The sequence below is a fragment of the Lepidochelys kempii genome, chromosome 12 (genome assembly GCF_965140285.1).
Source record: "Lepidochelys kempii isolate rLepKem1 chromosome 12, rLepKem1.hap1, whole genome shotgun sequence".
Classification (NCBI taxonomy): Eukaryota; Metazoa; Chordata; order Testudines; family Cheloniidae; genus Lepidochelys; species Lepidochelys kempii.
In genome coordinates, this window is record NC_136391.1 from 4,730,876 (window position 1) to 4,747,307 (window position 16,432).

Sequence of the window (16,432 nt, forward strand, 5' to 3'; positions counted from 1 at the left end):
CCATGAGAAGGCAGCAAATCACCAGAGAGCATTCCACAGGTGGAAAGAGCTGGAGATGAGACTACGGTTAAAGGCCACTATGGATGGTCAGCATCAAGAGAAGATTGCGTCAGAGTCTTTACTGGCAAAATGTTCTGAAAAGGCTCATCGCCATTGTGACAATGCTTGCGACCCAAAACCTAGCCCTGCATGGCACTGCAGATCAGCTGTATGTGCCAAACCATGGAAACTTCCTGAAAATTGTGGAGCTGGTGGCTGAGTTTGATGCTGTTCTCCAGGAGCATCTAAGAAGAGTCACCACCCAAGTCGTGGCACACACCCCACTACCTTGGAAAAACCATTCAAAATGAGACCATACAGTTACTGGCAACAAAAGTCAAACAGAAGATTGTGGCCGATCTGAAGTCAGCACGATATTACTCTGTTGTTCTGGACGGCACACCTGACATCAGCCATACGGAACAAATGACTTTAATGGTGCGTTTTGTAACAGCAACAGAACCTAGTGAAAATGTCCCTGCAACGGGGACGTTCAGAGCATTTTCTAGGATGTATTGACATTGATGATGCTACCGGAGCTGGTATGACAAATGTGCTTCTTAAAAAGCTGGAAGATACGGGAATTGCGATAGCTGACATGAGAGGTCAGGGCTACGATAATGGTGCCGACGTGAGAGGAAAGAACAGGAGTGCAGACACGGATCCGAGAGTTAAACCCTCGAGCTTTTTTTGTCCCGTGCAGTTCTCATTCATTGAACTTGGTGGCCAGTGATGCAGCATCAGCTTCCAGTGAGGCTGCTGAATTTTTTAATGTAATTCAAAGCATCTATATATTTTTCTCTGCATCAACTCATCGATGGCAAATTTTGAAGCAACATCTGGGAACATCCTCTCTGACACTGAAACCACTGAGTGCCACACGATGGGAAAGTTAAGTGGAGGCGATAAAGCCTATCAAACACCGAATTGGGAATCTTGCCGTAATTGCCATGATGGAGGACAATGGTATGACAGGAACTGTTCGTGGGAGAACAGTGGCAGAGGGAAATGGAATCACCAGAAACATACATAACTTCACATTTCTGTGTGGCTTAGTGTTGTGGCATGACATACTGTTTGAAATAAATGTTGTAAGCAAGAGACTCCAAGGTGTTGACCTTGATATATCTGGAGCAATGGAACAACTGGACAAAACAAAGTCATACCTACAGTCTTACCGGTCAGATGGGGGATTTCAAAACCTTCTGAAGAGTGCACAGAAGTTGGCAGAGGAACTTCACACTGAAGCTATTTTCCCCACCCAATTCAAGAATACAAGAGTCACCGAAGAAGAAGACTTTTTGATTACGAGGCACGGGATAATCCCATAAGAGACCTCAAACAACTATTCAAAGTTGAATTCTTTAACCAGGTGCTAGATTGTGCAATACAGTCAGCTGAAGAACATTTCATGCAGCTCAAGGAACACAGCAGTATATTTGGGATGTTGTTGGATATTCCAAAACTCCTCACTATACCTGAAGAAGACCTACAGCAGCAATGCAGGGCACTAGAGACAGTGTTGACACATGATGACATGCGTGATATTGATGCGAGTGATTTAGGTGATGAACTGAAAGCCCTTTCAAGATACATTTCAGCAGGATCAACTCCAAAGGCTGTTCTGGAATATATGTGTGTCACGGAGTGTGGGGGAGTCCAGGCCCTGCACCCCTCTTCCTGGGATTCACTGAGACTCTCAGCCAGCCAGTAAAACAGAAGGTTTATTGGACAACAGGAACACAGTCCAAAACAGAGCATGTGGGTACAACCAGGACCCCTCAGTCAAGTCCTTCTGGGGGAGCAGGGAGCTTAGACCCCAGCCCTGGGGTTCCCTGCGTTCCTCCACCCAGCCCCAAACTGAAACGAAACCCACCCAGCAGGTTGCCTTCTGCAGCCTCTGTTCATGTACCCGGACAGAGGTGTTACCTCCCCCTCCTGGCTCAGGTGACAGGCTCTCAGGTCTCCCATCCCCAGGGCACATTCCCAGGTCAACACTCCCCCCTCCCTGCTGCCTCACATCCTCACATCTCTCCCCCCTTCGAGACTGAACTGAGCGGGGTCACTGTGACCAGTGACCTGGGGAAGTTCGGGGCCCCCTCTCCGGGACAGCGCATCCGCTATCAGGTTGGCCCTTCCCTTCACGTGGACCACGTCCATGTCGTAATCCTGCAGGAGCAGGCTCCACCTCAGGAGTTTGGCATTGGCTCCTTTCATCTGGTGCAGCCAGGTCAGGGGAGAGTGGTCGGTGTACACGGTGAAGTGTCGCCCGAAGAGATAGGGCTCTAGTTTCTTGAGGGCCCACACCATGGCCAGGCACTCCTCTTGATGGCTGTGTAGCGTTGCTCCCGTTGTAGCAACTTCTTGCTCAGGTACCCGATGGGGTGTGTCTCCCCCTTTTTCATCCTCCTGCATTAACACCGCCCCCAGTCCCGTGTCTGAGGCGTCGGTGAACACCATAAAGGACTTGTCAAAGTCTGGGTTTGCCAGAACTGGGCCACTGACCAGTTCTTCATCGCTCGGCAAGCCTCGTGGCACTGCTCGGTCCAGACCACCTTGTCTGGCTTCCCCTTCTTGCATAGCTCAGTGATGGGGGTGGCTATGGCGCTAAAGTGGGGCACAAATCTTCGGTAGTATCCTGCCATCCGAATAAAGGCTTGGACCTGCTTTTTGGTGTGGGGAGTGGGCCAGTCTCTGATCACATCCACCTTGGCTGGTTCCAGCTTTAGGCGGCCACTCCCCACCCGATGGCCCAGGTAAGATACTTCTGCCATCCCCACCTTGCACTTCTCAGCTTTTATGGTCAGCCCAGCCCCTGGAGTCGGTCCAGCACTTGTCTAACCTGGGACACATGGTCCTCCCAGGTCTGGCTAAAGACACAGATGTCATCAATATACGCCACGGCAAAACTCTCCACCCCCCTCAGGAGCTGGTCCACCAGGCGCTGGAAGGTGGCTGGTGCTCCCTTGCGGCCGAAAGGCAGGGTCAGGAACTCATAGAGCCCCAGAGGGGTGATAAAGGCCGATTTCAGCCGGGCATCTGCATCCAGCGGCACTTACCAGTAGCCCTTTGTAAGGTCCATGGTGGTAAGGTACCGAGCTCCTCCCAGCTTGTCTAGGAGCTCGTCCGGCCTGGGCATGGGGTAGGCATCAGATACAGTGATGGCATTGAGCCTCCGATAGTCCACACAGAACCGGACCGACCCGTCCTTTTTGGGGACCAGCACCACCGGCGAGGCCAAAGGGCTGGCCGATGGCTGGATCACCCCCAAAGCCAGCATGTCCCGGACCTCTCTTTCCAAGTCCTGAGCAGTTTTCCCTGTGACTCGGAAGGGGGAGCATCTTATCGGTGGGTGCGACCCTGTCTGCACCCGGTGGACAGTCAGATTAGTGCGTCCAGGCTGGTTGGAAAACAGCTGTCGGTACGGATGCAGCACCCCCCTGACCTCAGCTTGCTGGGCAGGGGTTAGCTGATCCGAGAGGGGAATTGTTTCCAGGGGGGAACCAGCTCTGGTCCCAGGGAGTAGATCTACTAAAGGGTCATCTCCCTGCTCCTCCCACTGTTCACACACGGCCAACACTGTACTCCCCCTGGCATAATATGGCTTCATCATATTCACATGGTACACCTGGCGGTGGTGCGCCCGGTTCGACAGCTCCACCACATAGTTTACCTCATTGAGCTGCTTGACAATCTTGAAAGGGCCTTCCCAGGCGGCCTGTAGTTTGTTCTTTCTCACTGGGATGAGAACCATCACCTGATCCCCGGTGGCGTAGGCACGGGCCCGTGCCGTGCGGTCATACCAGACCTTCTGCTTCCTCTGGGCTCTGGCCAGATTCTCCCTGGCCAGGCCCATGAGTTCCGCCAGTCTCTCTCGGAAGATCAGGACATACTCCACCACTGACTCTCCATCGGGAGTGGTCTTCCCCTCCCACTTGTCTCTCATCAGGTCCAGGGGGCCCCTCACCCTCCTTCCATATAACAGTTTGAAAGGCAAAATCCAGTAGACGCCTGGGGCACCTCCCTGTACACGAACAGCAGGTGAGGTAAGTACTTGTCCCGATCCTGCGGGTGCTGGTTCGTAAAGGTTTTCAGCATCATCTTTAGCGTCCCATTGAACCTCTCCACCAGCCCATTGGACTGGGGGTGATAAGCTGAGGCCCAGTCGTGCCGGACCCCACATTTCTCCCACAAGCACCGGAGCAGGGCCGACATGAAGTTGGAGCCTTGGTCTGTCAAGACTTCCTTGGGGAACCCCACTCGGCTGAAAATGGTCAGGAGCGCATCGGCCACGGTGTCTGCTTCAATGGAAGCTAAGGGCACTGCCTCGGGGTAGCGGGTGGCAAAATCTACCACCCCCAGAATGTATTTCTTCCCCGACCGGGTTGTCCTGCTGAGAGGCCCCACGATGTCCATGGCCACCTTCTGGAAAGGCTCCTCTATGATGGGCAAAGGTCTCAAAGCCGCTTTCCCCTTGTCCTGGGCCTTCCCCACCCTCTGACAGGGGTCACAGGATCGGCAATACTGCCGGACCGTGGTAAAGACCCCGGGCCAGTAAAAGTTCTGTAGCAACCTCTGCCGGGTGCGCCGGATTCCCTGGTGCCCTGCGAGGGGGATGTCATGGGCCAGGGACAGGAGCCTGCGGCGATACTTCTGGGGGACCACCAGCTGCCTCCTGATCCCACAGGACTCCACTTCCCCTGGGGGAGCCCATTCTCGGTACAGGAACCCCTTCTCCCACAGGAACCTCTCCTGGCAGCCTCTCCTCATGGTCCGTCCCACACTGAGGTCGGCCAGGTCCCTGAGCTTCCGCAAGGAGGGATCTTTCCTCAACTCGGCCTGGAACTCAGCGGCTGGGGAAGGGATGGGGCCCGGTTCCCCCTCAGTGGCCAGGTCTGAGGCCTCAGCCTCTCTGAGCCGTGCCCCTCAGCCCTCCCTCCCACCAGGGTAGGGTCCTGCGCCTCCGGTGTGGTACCCTCCCCAAGGTCAGGGTGCAGTGCCCCTCGCCGGCTCTGGCTATGGGTCACAACCAGGGTGGTCTGGGGATTGCTTGGCCAGTCCTCTAGGTCTCCCCCCATCAAAACTTCAGTGGGCAAATGGTGGTGTACCCCCACATCCTTGGGGCCCTCCTTGGCCCCCCATTTCAGGTGTACCCTTGCCACGGGCACCTTAAATGGGGTCCCGCCCACCCCCCTCAGGGTCAGGTAGGTGTTGGGCACCACCCAATCTGGGGCCACCACCTCGGGCCGGGCCAGCGTCACCTCCGTGCCCGTATCCCAGTATCCATTGACCTTCCTCCCATCCACCTCCAAGGGAACAAGGCACTCTCTCCGGAGGGACAGCCCTGCGCCCACCCTGTAAACCGAGCACCTTGAGTCCAGAGCCTCCAGCCCTCTGGCGGAGCTGGCCTGGGGTACTCTTCCCTCCTGAGCAGGTGGTAAGCTGGCAGCCCCCCTTGCCTGGGCCATCTGCCCCTCGACCAGCTGAGTCCCTACCCAGTTAACCCTGGGTAGGTTGGGTCTGCTCAGTCTGTCCCTGAACCTGGGGCACTGGGTCTGTACCTGGCCTCTCTGGTCACAGTGATAGCAGCTCAGGTCACGTTGGTCCCCTCGAGCAGGTCGGAGGGGCCCGACGCCAGGCGTTCCCCGTGGGAGGGGGTTCTCCCTATTTCCCCGCTGGGAGGCCCCCTGGTGACTCTCTCTCTGCATCGGGGGGGGCCTGTTCTTTTGGAATTCCTCCCAGCTACCCCCGACCGACTGTTCACAAACTCGTCGGCCAGCTGCCCTGCGTGCTGGGGGTTCTCGAGCTTTTTGTCCACCAACCACAGCCTCAGGTCGGAAGGGCACTGATCATACAGTTGCTCCAGTACGATTAGGTCAAGCAGGTCCTCTTTAGCTCGGGCCCCAGCTGTCCACTTGCGGGCATACCCCTGCATCCGGTTGACCAGTTGTAGGTAGGTGACCTCAGGCGTTTTACGCTGACTCCGGAACCTTCTCCGGTACATCTCGGGGGTCAGCCCAAACTCACGGAGCAGGGCCTGCTTGAACAGTTCATAGTCCCCTGCCTCCGCCCCTGTCATCCGGCTGTACACCTCCACGGCTTTGGGATCCAGTAAGGGGGTGAGGAACTGGAGCCTGTCCGCAGGGTCAACCCTGTGCAGCTCACAGGCATTCTCAAAGGCCGTCAGGAAGCTATCCATGTCCTCCCCCTCCTTACGCTGGGCCAGGAAGCACTTATCAAAGCTCCTTGCAGTCTTGGGTCCCCCCGCACTCACCGCAGCCGGGACCCCACTGCTCCTCAGCCTGGCCAGCTCCAGTTCATGCTGTCTTTGTTTCTCCTTCTTCTGACGTTCCCTCTCCTCCTCCTCCTCCTCCTCCTGCTCATGCTTGCATTGTTTTTCATGATCCTCCAGCTCCCTCATTTCATCTCCCTCTCCCGTTCCAGCCGCCTCCGCTCCAGGGATGCGGAGCTCCACCGGGATGATCCCCTGCTGGCTGCTGGGGTCAGGGTGCCCTCGATATTCGCTGGGCTTCCCCCAACCCCTTCCCCAGGCATAGGTAGGAAGGGTCTCGGGATGTCCTCGGCAGCAGTCTGACCCCTCCCAGCCCGGTCAGGCCCCAGGGCCCACACTGCGTCCGCCGGGCGGCTTCCCTCAGGGACAGGGATCGGATCCTCCAAGCGATCCCTCTCCTCCAACTGGGCAATCAGCTGTTCCTTGGTGGACCTCCCGATGCGCAGCCCCCTCTGCCTGCACAGCTCCACCAGGTCGCTCTTAAGGCGTTTAGCGTACATCTCCCTGCTGGCCACTCGCAGGCCGGGCAGCTTTCCACGGTTTCCAGGAAAAACCCCTCGTGTGCCAGTCCTTCTTGAGGTCACCACCTCTTTGCCAGGGTCGAGCTGCAGACTCCTCCGCCCCTGGGACCGCTCGCTGCAATCCCCCGGGGGACCCTGTTACTGCAAAAGTCCTCTCTGGTCACACACTTTCAGGGGTTAACCGCCCCCTGAAACAGTCTCTCTCTGAAACTTCAGCACGCCTGGTCCCCGTCAATCCCCCTTCGTTTTACTGTTCCCCAGTCACTTACTGCAGGAAGCGCCGTTCACGGGGTGCAGTACATCCCACCGCTGCCACCAGTTGTCACAGAGTGTGGGGGAGTCCAGGCCCTGCACCCCTCTTCCTGGGATTCACCGAGACTCTCAGCCAGCCAGTAAAACAGAAGGTTTATTGGACAACAGGAACACAGTCCAAAACAGAGCTTGTGGGTACACCCAGGACCCCTCAGTCAAGTCCTTCTGGGAGAGCAGGGAGCTTAGACCCCAGCCCTGGGGTTCCCTGCGTTCCTCCACCCAGCCCCAAACTGAAACGAAACCCCCCCAGCAGGTTCCCTTCTGCAGCCTCTGTTCAAGTTCCTGGGCAGAGGTGTTACCTCCCCCCACCCCCTCCTGGCTCAGGTGACAGGCTCCCATCCCCAGGGCACATTCCCAGGTCAACACTCCCCCCTCCCTGCTGCGTCCCATCGTCACAATGTGCACAAATAAAATGACCACCCTCTTTCCAAATGCTTTTGTTGCTCTGCGCGTACTTCTAACCCCTCCTGTAACAGTTGCCCCTGGAGAACGCAGCTTCTCCAAGCTGAAGTTAATAAAACGCATCTCCGCTCCACGATGGCACAGGAGAGGCCAGGACCGGCTGTAAGGTTTTTGCCGCCCCGAGCTCAGGTGGGGCTGGGGCTCGCAGACGGCGCTGGAAGCAGAGGGAGTGACGTCACCTTCTCCCAGCGCCTGCAGGGGCTCCCCCCCACCACCCCGCCCGGCCGCTCAGAGAAGCCCCGAGATAAGGGGTGGCACAAGGCGGCGCAGCCCCAGCTCCCCGGCAGGACTCTCTCTCTCCTCCCCAGGTAGTGGCTGGGCCCTGGCAGCTCAGCATGCTGGGGCTTCCCCTTCCCGCTGCGGCCGGGGGTGCGGCGCCCTTGCCCCGTCTAAGTGGTGCAGCTCCGAGCGCGCAACTACCCCCCCCCCCAAAAAAAAAAAAAAAGGATGGCTGGAACGCCGCCCCGGGAATGTGCCGGCCCGAGCACGTGCCTGCTTTGCGGGTGCCTAGAGCCGGTCCCGTGAGAGGCTGGTCGGCCTTGCAGCCATCTCAGTAGACCATGAGCTGGCCCAGACTGTGGACTTTCAGCAGGAAGCCGTTCAAATCTTTGCAACCAGGAAGGCACGGAAAGCCCCACTTTGATTATCCAAACAGATACAAATGCCAGTGTTTACTGTTTTTGCTGTTGCTCATTTGCTGTTTAGGCGTTTGAAAGTGAAGTGTTTTGAACAAGGCATTTTAAGTTTTCCTTTATCGGGGTAGGTGGCAGAGCCGTACCATGAGAGGAGTAGAACGGGAAGAAGGCAGAATGCCGACTTTTCAAAGTTTTGGCCCAAGCGAGGGGGCATGGGGGGCATCATTTGAACTCCCTGCCTCAGGTGCCAAAATGTCGTGGGCCGGCCCTGCAGCCTGCTCCTGGGCGGGGGTGCAGTGACCTGGAGCGCCCTCTCGCAGCCGTACAGTCTGGAAGGAGCCCGATCCGGGCCCTGGGCTGCAGGGCAGATGCTGTGGCAATGCAGCCTTGTCAAGCAGAAGCTGAGAGGGGCCAACACCCTCCACAGGGGCCTGGCCTGATTGTGGGGTTGCTGCCTGTGGAGGGCGATTTCCCCACTGCAGGAGGCACCCCCGAGTTCCCTGCCAGTGAGAGGCGCTCAGGGGAGCAGCGAGCTGGATCCCAGTACAGCCAGGTGCCTTCCCCTCGGCTCCTTGTGGGGTGGCTCGGGGCGAAGCCAGCAGTCATCCCAACGGGGAGGGTGGGTGAGTGCATTGCCCAAGGGGCAGATTGCAGCCTCTCCAGTGCTGTCCTGGGCAGTGAGCTGCTTTGGCTCTCTCTGGACCGGCTGTTGGTGTCCTGAAGGCGGTTCACTCTGGCTCAGTGCTGTCTCGCCGCACAGCTGGCCCCTGTTTGCCAATGTGGCAATGCACGGACTGCACAGGGAGAGGAAACTGTGGGAAGAGACGGGCTGCTGGTGGGGTTTCCAGCACAACTGTCTTGAAGGTTCAGCCAGCTGTGAAGAGGCTTCTCACAGCCTGTGCATTGGTGGTTCAGTGGTAGAATTCTCGCCTGCCACGCGGGAGGCCCGGGTTCGATTCCCGGCCAATGCAGCTGTGTCTTTTTCTTTCTTCTTTTCTCTTCCGAAGCCCTGTTGAATTGCAGCCAGGGGAAGGGAGCTGCAATCTTTCTCACCCCCTGTTGTTCCCTTGTAGAAATCTTACAGGAGTTTTAAGGGCTCACATGTGGTTATCCTGTAACTCGGATCTGTTCCATCATGGGCTGTGAGCCTCGGCTTGCTCAGAGCTTTGGGCTATTTTAGCCCCGAAGGGAACCCAGGTTCTGTGATCACTGGCATGGCGGGCTGAGTAGGTACCCCGTCGTATTAATACGGCAGCATGCTGCTCTGGCTCTGTGGCCTTCAGCTAAATGAAAACCCTGAGCATTTGTCATTAAAAATCCCAGGGAATTATTCCTGGCCAAATCCCCTTGCAAAAATGCCCCCCAGTTGCTGTCCCTGGTCTAGATCCAAACATGGTGCTGTTGCTATTCTTTATATGGAAAGAGTGGCCCAGATCAGGACTGGGCACTGGATAAACAGAAAATAAAAAACCGTCCCTGCCGCAAAGAGCTTCCAAGCTGTACAGAAATCCGATTTCTCTGCGTTGGCTGGGGAGTGAGCCCTGTCTCCAGTGTGGGAGATGCTGGTTCTCCCACAGGCAAGAGAAGAATATACTCCTCCCTTATGTCAGTGAGCGCCAGGTGAGGTCCAAGATGGTGGCTCAGCAGTAGAATTCTTGATCTGATACTTGGCAGGCCTGGGTTTAATTCACAGCTGATAAAAGTGGCTTTTTATTAACGTCCTGTCTCTCTGTACAACCCTGCTGCAGGACCACAATGGAGCTGACTGACAAAGACTCAAGCATTGTCTTTGCATTTGAGAAACGCCCTTTGTTCAGGGACCCGCCTTGGTTGTCACTGACCGGAGTCCAGAAGAGCTGACTTGCAAAGAGAAACGGTGCCTCACCCATTTGTCCTGTTAGCACCTTGGGGTCGCCACCTGGCAGCTGTAGCCCCGTGAGCTGTGATCCTCTCAGATCTCCAGTATGGGGAGGACTGGAGCTGGTCTGTACCGAGGACCGGCCAGGGCGAGGCAGGACCACATCTGGCAGCCTCCCTTTGAGTTAGCCTTGAGCCAGGGCCACAGCCTAATGCTCAGGGCAGGTGTTGGGAGAGGGGAAATGGGGGTGCTGACCAATTGTGCTCACTGAAGATCCCACAGTCTGTTTCCCTAGCATAGCTGTGGGGAGCTCCGTGTCGTGGCTAAATTCCAGTGTGGGTGGGTGCCTCTTGCAGCCCAGCAATTCCTCCTGCAAATTGCAGGGGTTTAGGTACTGTTTTCCTTGTGGCATTTCTGCAGCTGCTGTTAGCTAGCAGCTGCAGTCCACTCCAGAGGTGGCTGCGTATTAGTGCTGGGTGAAGTGGTTTGTAACTTTGAGATCCTCCTGCGTGGCAGTTAAGCAGTTGGGGGCATCAGTCGTGGCATAGTGACAGGCCCTCCTACACTTCTCAGCGGTGTGAACTGTGCCTGGTCATCACAATGCAGCGTTAACTCTGAAGCCCAGTGATGACAATTAAGAGACAGTGCTAATCTCACTGCTGATCATTTTCGTAGAAACCCTCAGCTGTTGGGAGCTGTGCATCCTGATTTAGACAAGTCTGTTATTGTCCTTAACTCCTTTGGGTGTGTGTCTATACAGATGAGAAGTGTGGAGGATGCCTCTCTAATTAGGATATCATCATTCAGGAATGCTGTACCCAATTCACTTCTACTGTGGTAGAAAAATTCTCTCCTAGTACCTAGACAAACTTTGCAGCTTAGCTTATCTTTTTTTCTTTTTTTTTTTAAATGGCTTTTATGGGAGAGGCTGAGGTTTTAATCGACATTCCCATCCTGCAGGGCTCTGTGTGCGACCCAGGGGCTAATTTCTGCATTGTTCAGGAACGGGGCTGGCCTTAGGGAAAATGGCACCCTGGGCAAACTTGCATTTTGATGCCCCTGACCCCCATGTGTCCCCTTTGCTCCAATGCCCCCCTTCACTCTCAACCTCTGCCCCCCTCCTGCACCCCAACACCTGCCCCCTCCCGTGTCCCTAACCCCTGCACTGTGCCCCCGTCACTCCTACTCCCTGCACCTCCGTCCTGAGCCCCTAACCTCTGCCCTGTGCATGTCCCCATACCCAACCCCTGCACCCCCCTCCTGCACCCCAACACCTGCCCCCTCCCGTGTCCCTAACCCCTGCACTGTGCCCCCGTCACTCCTACTCCCTGCACCTCCGTCCTGAGCCCCTAACCTCTGCCCTGTGCATGTCCCCATACGCAACCCCTGGACCCCCCTCCTGCACCCCAACACCTGCCCCATCCCGTGTCCCTAACCCCTGCACTGTGCCCCCTTCACCCCAAATCCAGCACCTGCCTGAGCCCCTAACCCCTGCCCTGTGCCCCCAACCCCTGCACCTCCCTCCTGCACCCACGTGGGGAAACTGACCTGGATGCACAAAGCAGCTGGCACTGCTCTCGCTCCCCCACCGGACTGCTGCTCCTCCGCCCCCCACAGCCCTAGGGGGCTGAGCCTGTGAGGGGGGAGCAAGGAGCTGTCAGGGCTCCCTGCATCCAGGTCACTTTCCCTGCCGGCTGCGTAAGGGGAGGGCAGGAGAGCAGCAGCTCCTGATGTCTCGGCCCAGCCCAGGTGGGGAAGTGACCTGGATGCAGGGAGCCCTGGTGTGTGTGTTGGGGGGACTGTGTGAAGGGTGTGGGTGTGTGTTGGGGGGACTGTGTGAAGGGTGTGGGTGTGTTGGGGGGGAGTGTGAGGGGTGTGGGTGTGTTGGGGGGACTGTGTGAAGGGTGTGTGTGTGTTGGGGGGAGTGTGAAGGGTGTGGGTGTGTGTGTGTTGGGGGGGAGTGTGAAGGGTGTGGGTATGGGTGTGTGTGTTGGGGGGACTGTGTGAAGGGTGTGGGTGTGTGTTGGGGGGACTGTGTGAAGGGTGTGGGTGTGTTGGGGGGGAGTGTGAGGGGTGTGGGTGTGGGTGTGTTGGGGGGACTGTGTGAAGGGTGTGTGTGTGTTGGGGGGGAGTGTGAAGGGTGTGGGTGTGTGTGTGTTGGGGGGACTGTGTGAAGGGTGTGGGTGTGTGGGGGGGGGAGTGTGAAGGGGGGTGTGGGTGTGTTGGGGGGGAGTGTGAAGGGTGTGGGTGTGTTGGGGGGAGTGTGAAGGGGGTGTGGGGGGGTGTTGGGGGGACTGTGTGAAGGGGGGTGTGGGTGTGTTGGGGGGGAGTGTGAAGGGTGTGGGTGTGTTGGGGGGAGTGTGAAGGGGGGTGTGGGTGTGTGTTGGGGGGACTGTGTGAAGGGGGGTGTGGGTGTGGGTGTGTTGGGGGGACTGTGTGAAGGGGGGTGTGGGTGTGGGTGTGTTGGGGGGGAGTGTGAAGGGGGGTGTGGGTGTGGGTGTGTTGGGGGGGAGTGTGAAGGGGGTGTGGGTGTGTTGGGGGGGGTGTGAAGGGGGTGTGGGGGGTGTTGGGGGTGTGAAGGGGGGTGTGGGGGTGTGTTGGGGGGACTGTGTGAAGGGGGGTGGGGGTGTGTTGGGGGGAGTGTGAAGGGGGGTGTGGGTGTGTTGGGGGGACTCTGAAGGGGGGTGTGGGTGTGTGTTGGGGGGGAGTGTGAAGGGGGTGTGGGTGTGTGTTGGGGGGACTGTGTGAAGGGGGGTGTGGGTGTGGGGGTGTGTTGGGGGGGAGTGTGAAGGGGGTGTGGGTGTGTTGGGGGGGAGTGTGAAGGGGGTGTGGGTGTGTTGGGGGAGTGTGAAGGGGGTGTGGGTGTGTTGGGGGGGAGTGTGAAGGGGGTGTGGGTGTGTTGGGGGAGTGTGAAGGGGAGTGTGAAGGGGGTGTGGGTGTGTTGGGGGGGAGTGTGAAGGGGAGTGTGAAGGGGGTGTGGGTGTGTTGGGGGGGAGTGTGAAGGGGAGTGTGAAGGGGGTGTGGGTGTGTTGGGGGGGAGTGTGAAGGGGGTGTGGGTGTGGGTGTGTTGGGGGGAGTGTGAAGGGGGGTGTGGGTGTGTTGGGGGGGAGTGTGAAGGGTGTGGGTGTGGGTGTGTTGGGGGGACTGTGTGAAGGGGTGTGTGGGTGTGTTGGGGGGACTGTGTGAAGGGGTATGTGGGTGTGTTGGGGGGGAGTGTGAAGGGGAGTGTGAAGGGGGGTGTGGGTATGTTGGGGGGGAGTGTGAAGGGGAGTGTGAAGGGGGTGTGGGTGTGTTGGGGGGGAGTGTGAAGGGGGTGTGGGTGTGGGTGTGTTGGGGGGAGTGTGAAGGGGGGTGTGGGTGTGTTGGGGGGGAGTGTGAAGGGTGTGGGTGTGTTGGGGGGACTGTGTGAAGGGGTGTGTGGGTGTGTTGGGGGGACTGTGTGAAGGGGGGTGTGGGTGTGTTGGGGGGGAGTGTGAAGGGTGTGGGTGTGGGTGTGTTGGGGGGACTGTGTGAAGGGGTGTGTGGGTGTGTTGGGGGGGAGTGTGAAGGGGAGTGTGAAGGGGTGTGTGGGTGTGTTGGGGGGGAGTGTGAAGGGGAGTGTGAAGGGGGTGTGGGTGTGTTGGGGGGGAGTGTGAAGGGGAGTGTGAAGGGGGTGTGGGTGTGTTGGGGGGGAGTGTGAAGGGGAGTGTGAAGGGGGTGTGGGTGTGTTGGGGGGGAGTGTGAAGGGGGTGTGGGTGTGGGTGTGTTGGGGGGAGTGTGAAGGGGGGTGTGGGTGTGTTGGGGGGGGAGTGTGAAGGGTGTGGGTGTGGGTGTGTTGGGGGGACTGTGTGAAGGGGTGTGTGGGTGTGTTGGGGGGACTGTGTGAAGGGGTATGTGGGTGTGTTGGGGGGGAGTGTGAAGGGGAGTGTGAAGGGGGGTGTGGGTATGTTGGGGGGGAGTGTGAAGGGGGGTGTGGGTGTGTGTTGGGAGGAGTGTGAAGGGGGGTGTGGGTGTGTTGGGGGGACTGTGTGAAGGGGTGTGTGGGTGTGTTGGGGGGACTGTGTGAAGGGGAGTGTGAAGGGGGGTGTGGGTATGTTGGGGGGGAGTGTGAAGGGGGGTGTGGGTGTGTGTTGGGAGGAGTGTGAAGGGTGTGGGTGTGTTGGGGGGGAGTGTGAAGGGGGGTGTGGGGGTGCATTGGGGGGGGAGCGTGTGGGCGCCCGAGTGAGTGCGTGCGTGCGCTGTCTCTTTAAGAAAGCACTCGGGGCAGGAGCCTGACCTTGGCTTGTTCAGACACAAGCAGCCGCCAGCAGCCCCAGCCCCAGAGAGGCAGCAGCGCCCACAGATTCCCCCGTCCCATCACCCCAGCTTAGGGGGAATCGGTACACCGGGGGGGGCAGGACACCCCGCCATCAGCCCCCACCGAGCAGTCAGGAGGACGCTCCCAGGCCGGAGGGGCTAGACAAATTGGAGGGTTGGGCCAAAAGAAATCTGATGAGGTTCAATAAGGACAAGTGCAGAGTCCTGCCCTTAGGACGGAAGAACCCAATGCACAGCTACAGACTAGGGACCGAATGGCTCGGCAGCAGTTCTGCGGAAAAGGACCTAGGGGTGACAGTGGACGAGAAGCTGGATATGAGTCAGCAGTGTGCCCTTGTTGCCAAGAAGGCCAATGGCATTTTGGGATGTATAAGTAGGGGCATAGCCAGCAGATCGAGTGTCCAGTTTTGGGCCCCACACTACAAGAAGGATGTGGATAAATTGGAGAGAGTCCAGCGAAGGGCAACAAAAATGATTAGGGGACTGGAACACATGACTTATGAGGAGAGGCTGAGGGAACTGGGATTGTTTAGTCTGCAGAAGAGAAGAATGAGGGGGGATTTGATAGCTGCTTTCAACTACCTAAGAGGTAGTTCCAGACAGGATGGTTCTAGACTATTCTCAGTGGTAGAAGAGGACAGGACAAGGAGTAATGGTCTCAAGTTGCAGTGGGGGAGGTTTAGGTTGGATATTAGGAAAAACTTTTTCACTAGGAAGATGGTGAAACACTGGAATGCGTTACCTAGGGAGGTGGTAGAATCTCCTTCCTTAGAAGTTTTTAAGGTCAGGCTTGACAAAGCCCTGGCTGGGATGATTTAGTTGGGGATTGGTCCTGCTTTGAGCAGGGGGTTGGACTAGATGACCTCCTGAGGTCCCTTCCAACCCTGATATTCTATGATTCTATGAGGGGCAACTCCAGGGACGAATGGAGGGCAAATCAAACACGTGTCTCAGGTATGGGAGCTACAAATTTAGCCACTGGACCACCAACGCACCCTCTGGGTTATGTCTCTGCTGACTTCCCCGCCTGGCCTGGTTCTGTCACCCAGTGATGGGTGAAGGGCCTCACCGAGATGGGAGAGGGGACCTGCAAACACTACAGCTAGTGCCTGATGCCCAGTGCCATTGATGGCCAGAAAAGCAGGCCCAGGCCATCCCCTTAGAGGTGATCTGAAAGTGCAGACAGGGTGTCTCATGCTCTCCCTCGCCGCTCTCTCCAGGAATGCCAGGAGTGGGTCGGTCACTATGGTTTGTTCATTTCTTGTGTTCTTACCATAGGAGTGCTAGGAATGTCAGCTGGGGTGTCCTGTGAAGGCCTCCAATAAGAACGGGCAGCTCTTCCAGCCCTACTCTGAAGGGGTTGGGCGCTGAATGATTTATGGGGCTGGCTGTTCACTCCACTGCTTGAGTGAGCTAGTGTAAACTCCTCAGGCATTCTAACACCGTACCCCTAGAGTCACAGACCGTCCCCTTGGGTACACCGATCTGTCTTGCCACCCAGGTAAACTTATCTTTTGTGATAGATGGTCCCTTACACCAAAGATCACAGCAATATTCAGGTTACTTTGCCAGGTCAGTTGCTCTTTAGATCTCACACCAAAGACAATGCTTGTAGCCAATCCTATAATAAACTATCTAGAGATTTATTATACAGGAAAAAAGGAAATAAATTATTTACAGGTTAAAGCAGGTAAACCTATATGCACACAAATGAGTTCCAAACTTAAGTTTCAAAAAGTAATAAAAGGTCTATATGATAAGCAAGCTGTATCTGTCCTTCAGGGCTAACCCAAGCCAAGCACTGGGGATCTTTTGCTTCTGCTTAGTAATCCTTGTCCCCAGTTCCTCCTTGTTTACCTCCCCCTCTTTTACCCCCCTGAAATTGCAAACTCAAAGGTTAGGAGGAATTCACTTGCAAGTCTCCTCTTCGTTGTGTTGAGAGGGGAGAGCAATCAACAAAGTCTTTTTGTCCTCTTTGATGTTCCACTATAGTTTGGGATGGACCTTCCATGTGGTG

At 57.0% G+C, this 16,432-nt stretch overlaps 1 protein-coding gene and 1 non-coding gene across 6 annotated transcripts in view; both read left to right on the forward strand.

Moving 5' to 3' along the window:
- The window catches only part of IL34 (interleukin 34), a 59,940-nt gene that overhangs the window by 19,440 nt on the left and 24,068 nt on the right, over nt 1-16,432 (forward strand). The gene's annotated exons all lie outside the window — the stretch shown is intronic.
- Nucleotides 9,162-9,232, forward strand: TRNAG-GCC (transfer RNA glycine (anticodon GCC)). Its single transcript has one exon. It is a non-coding gene; the product is annotated as a tRNA-Gly (tRNA).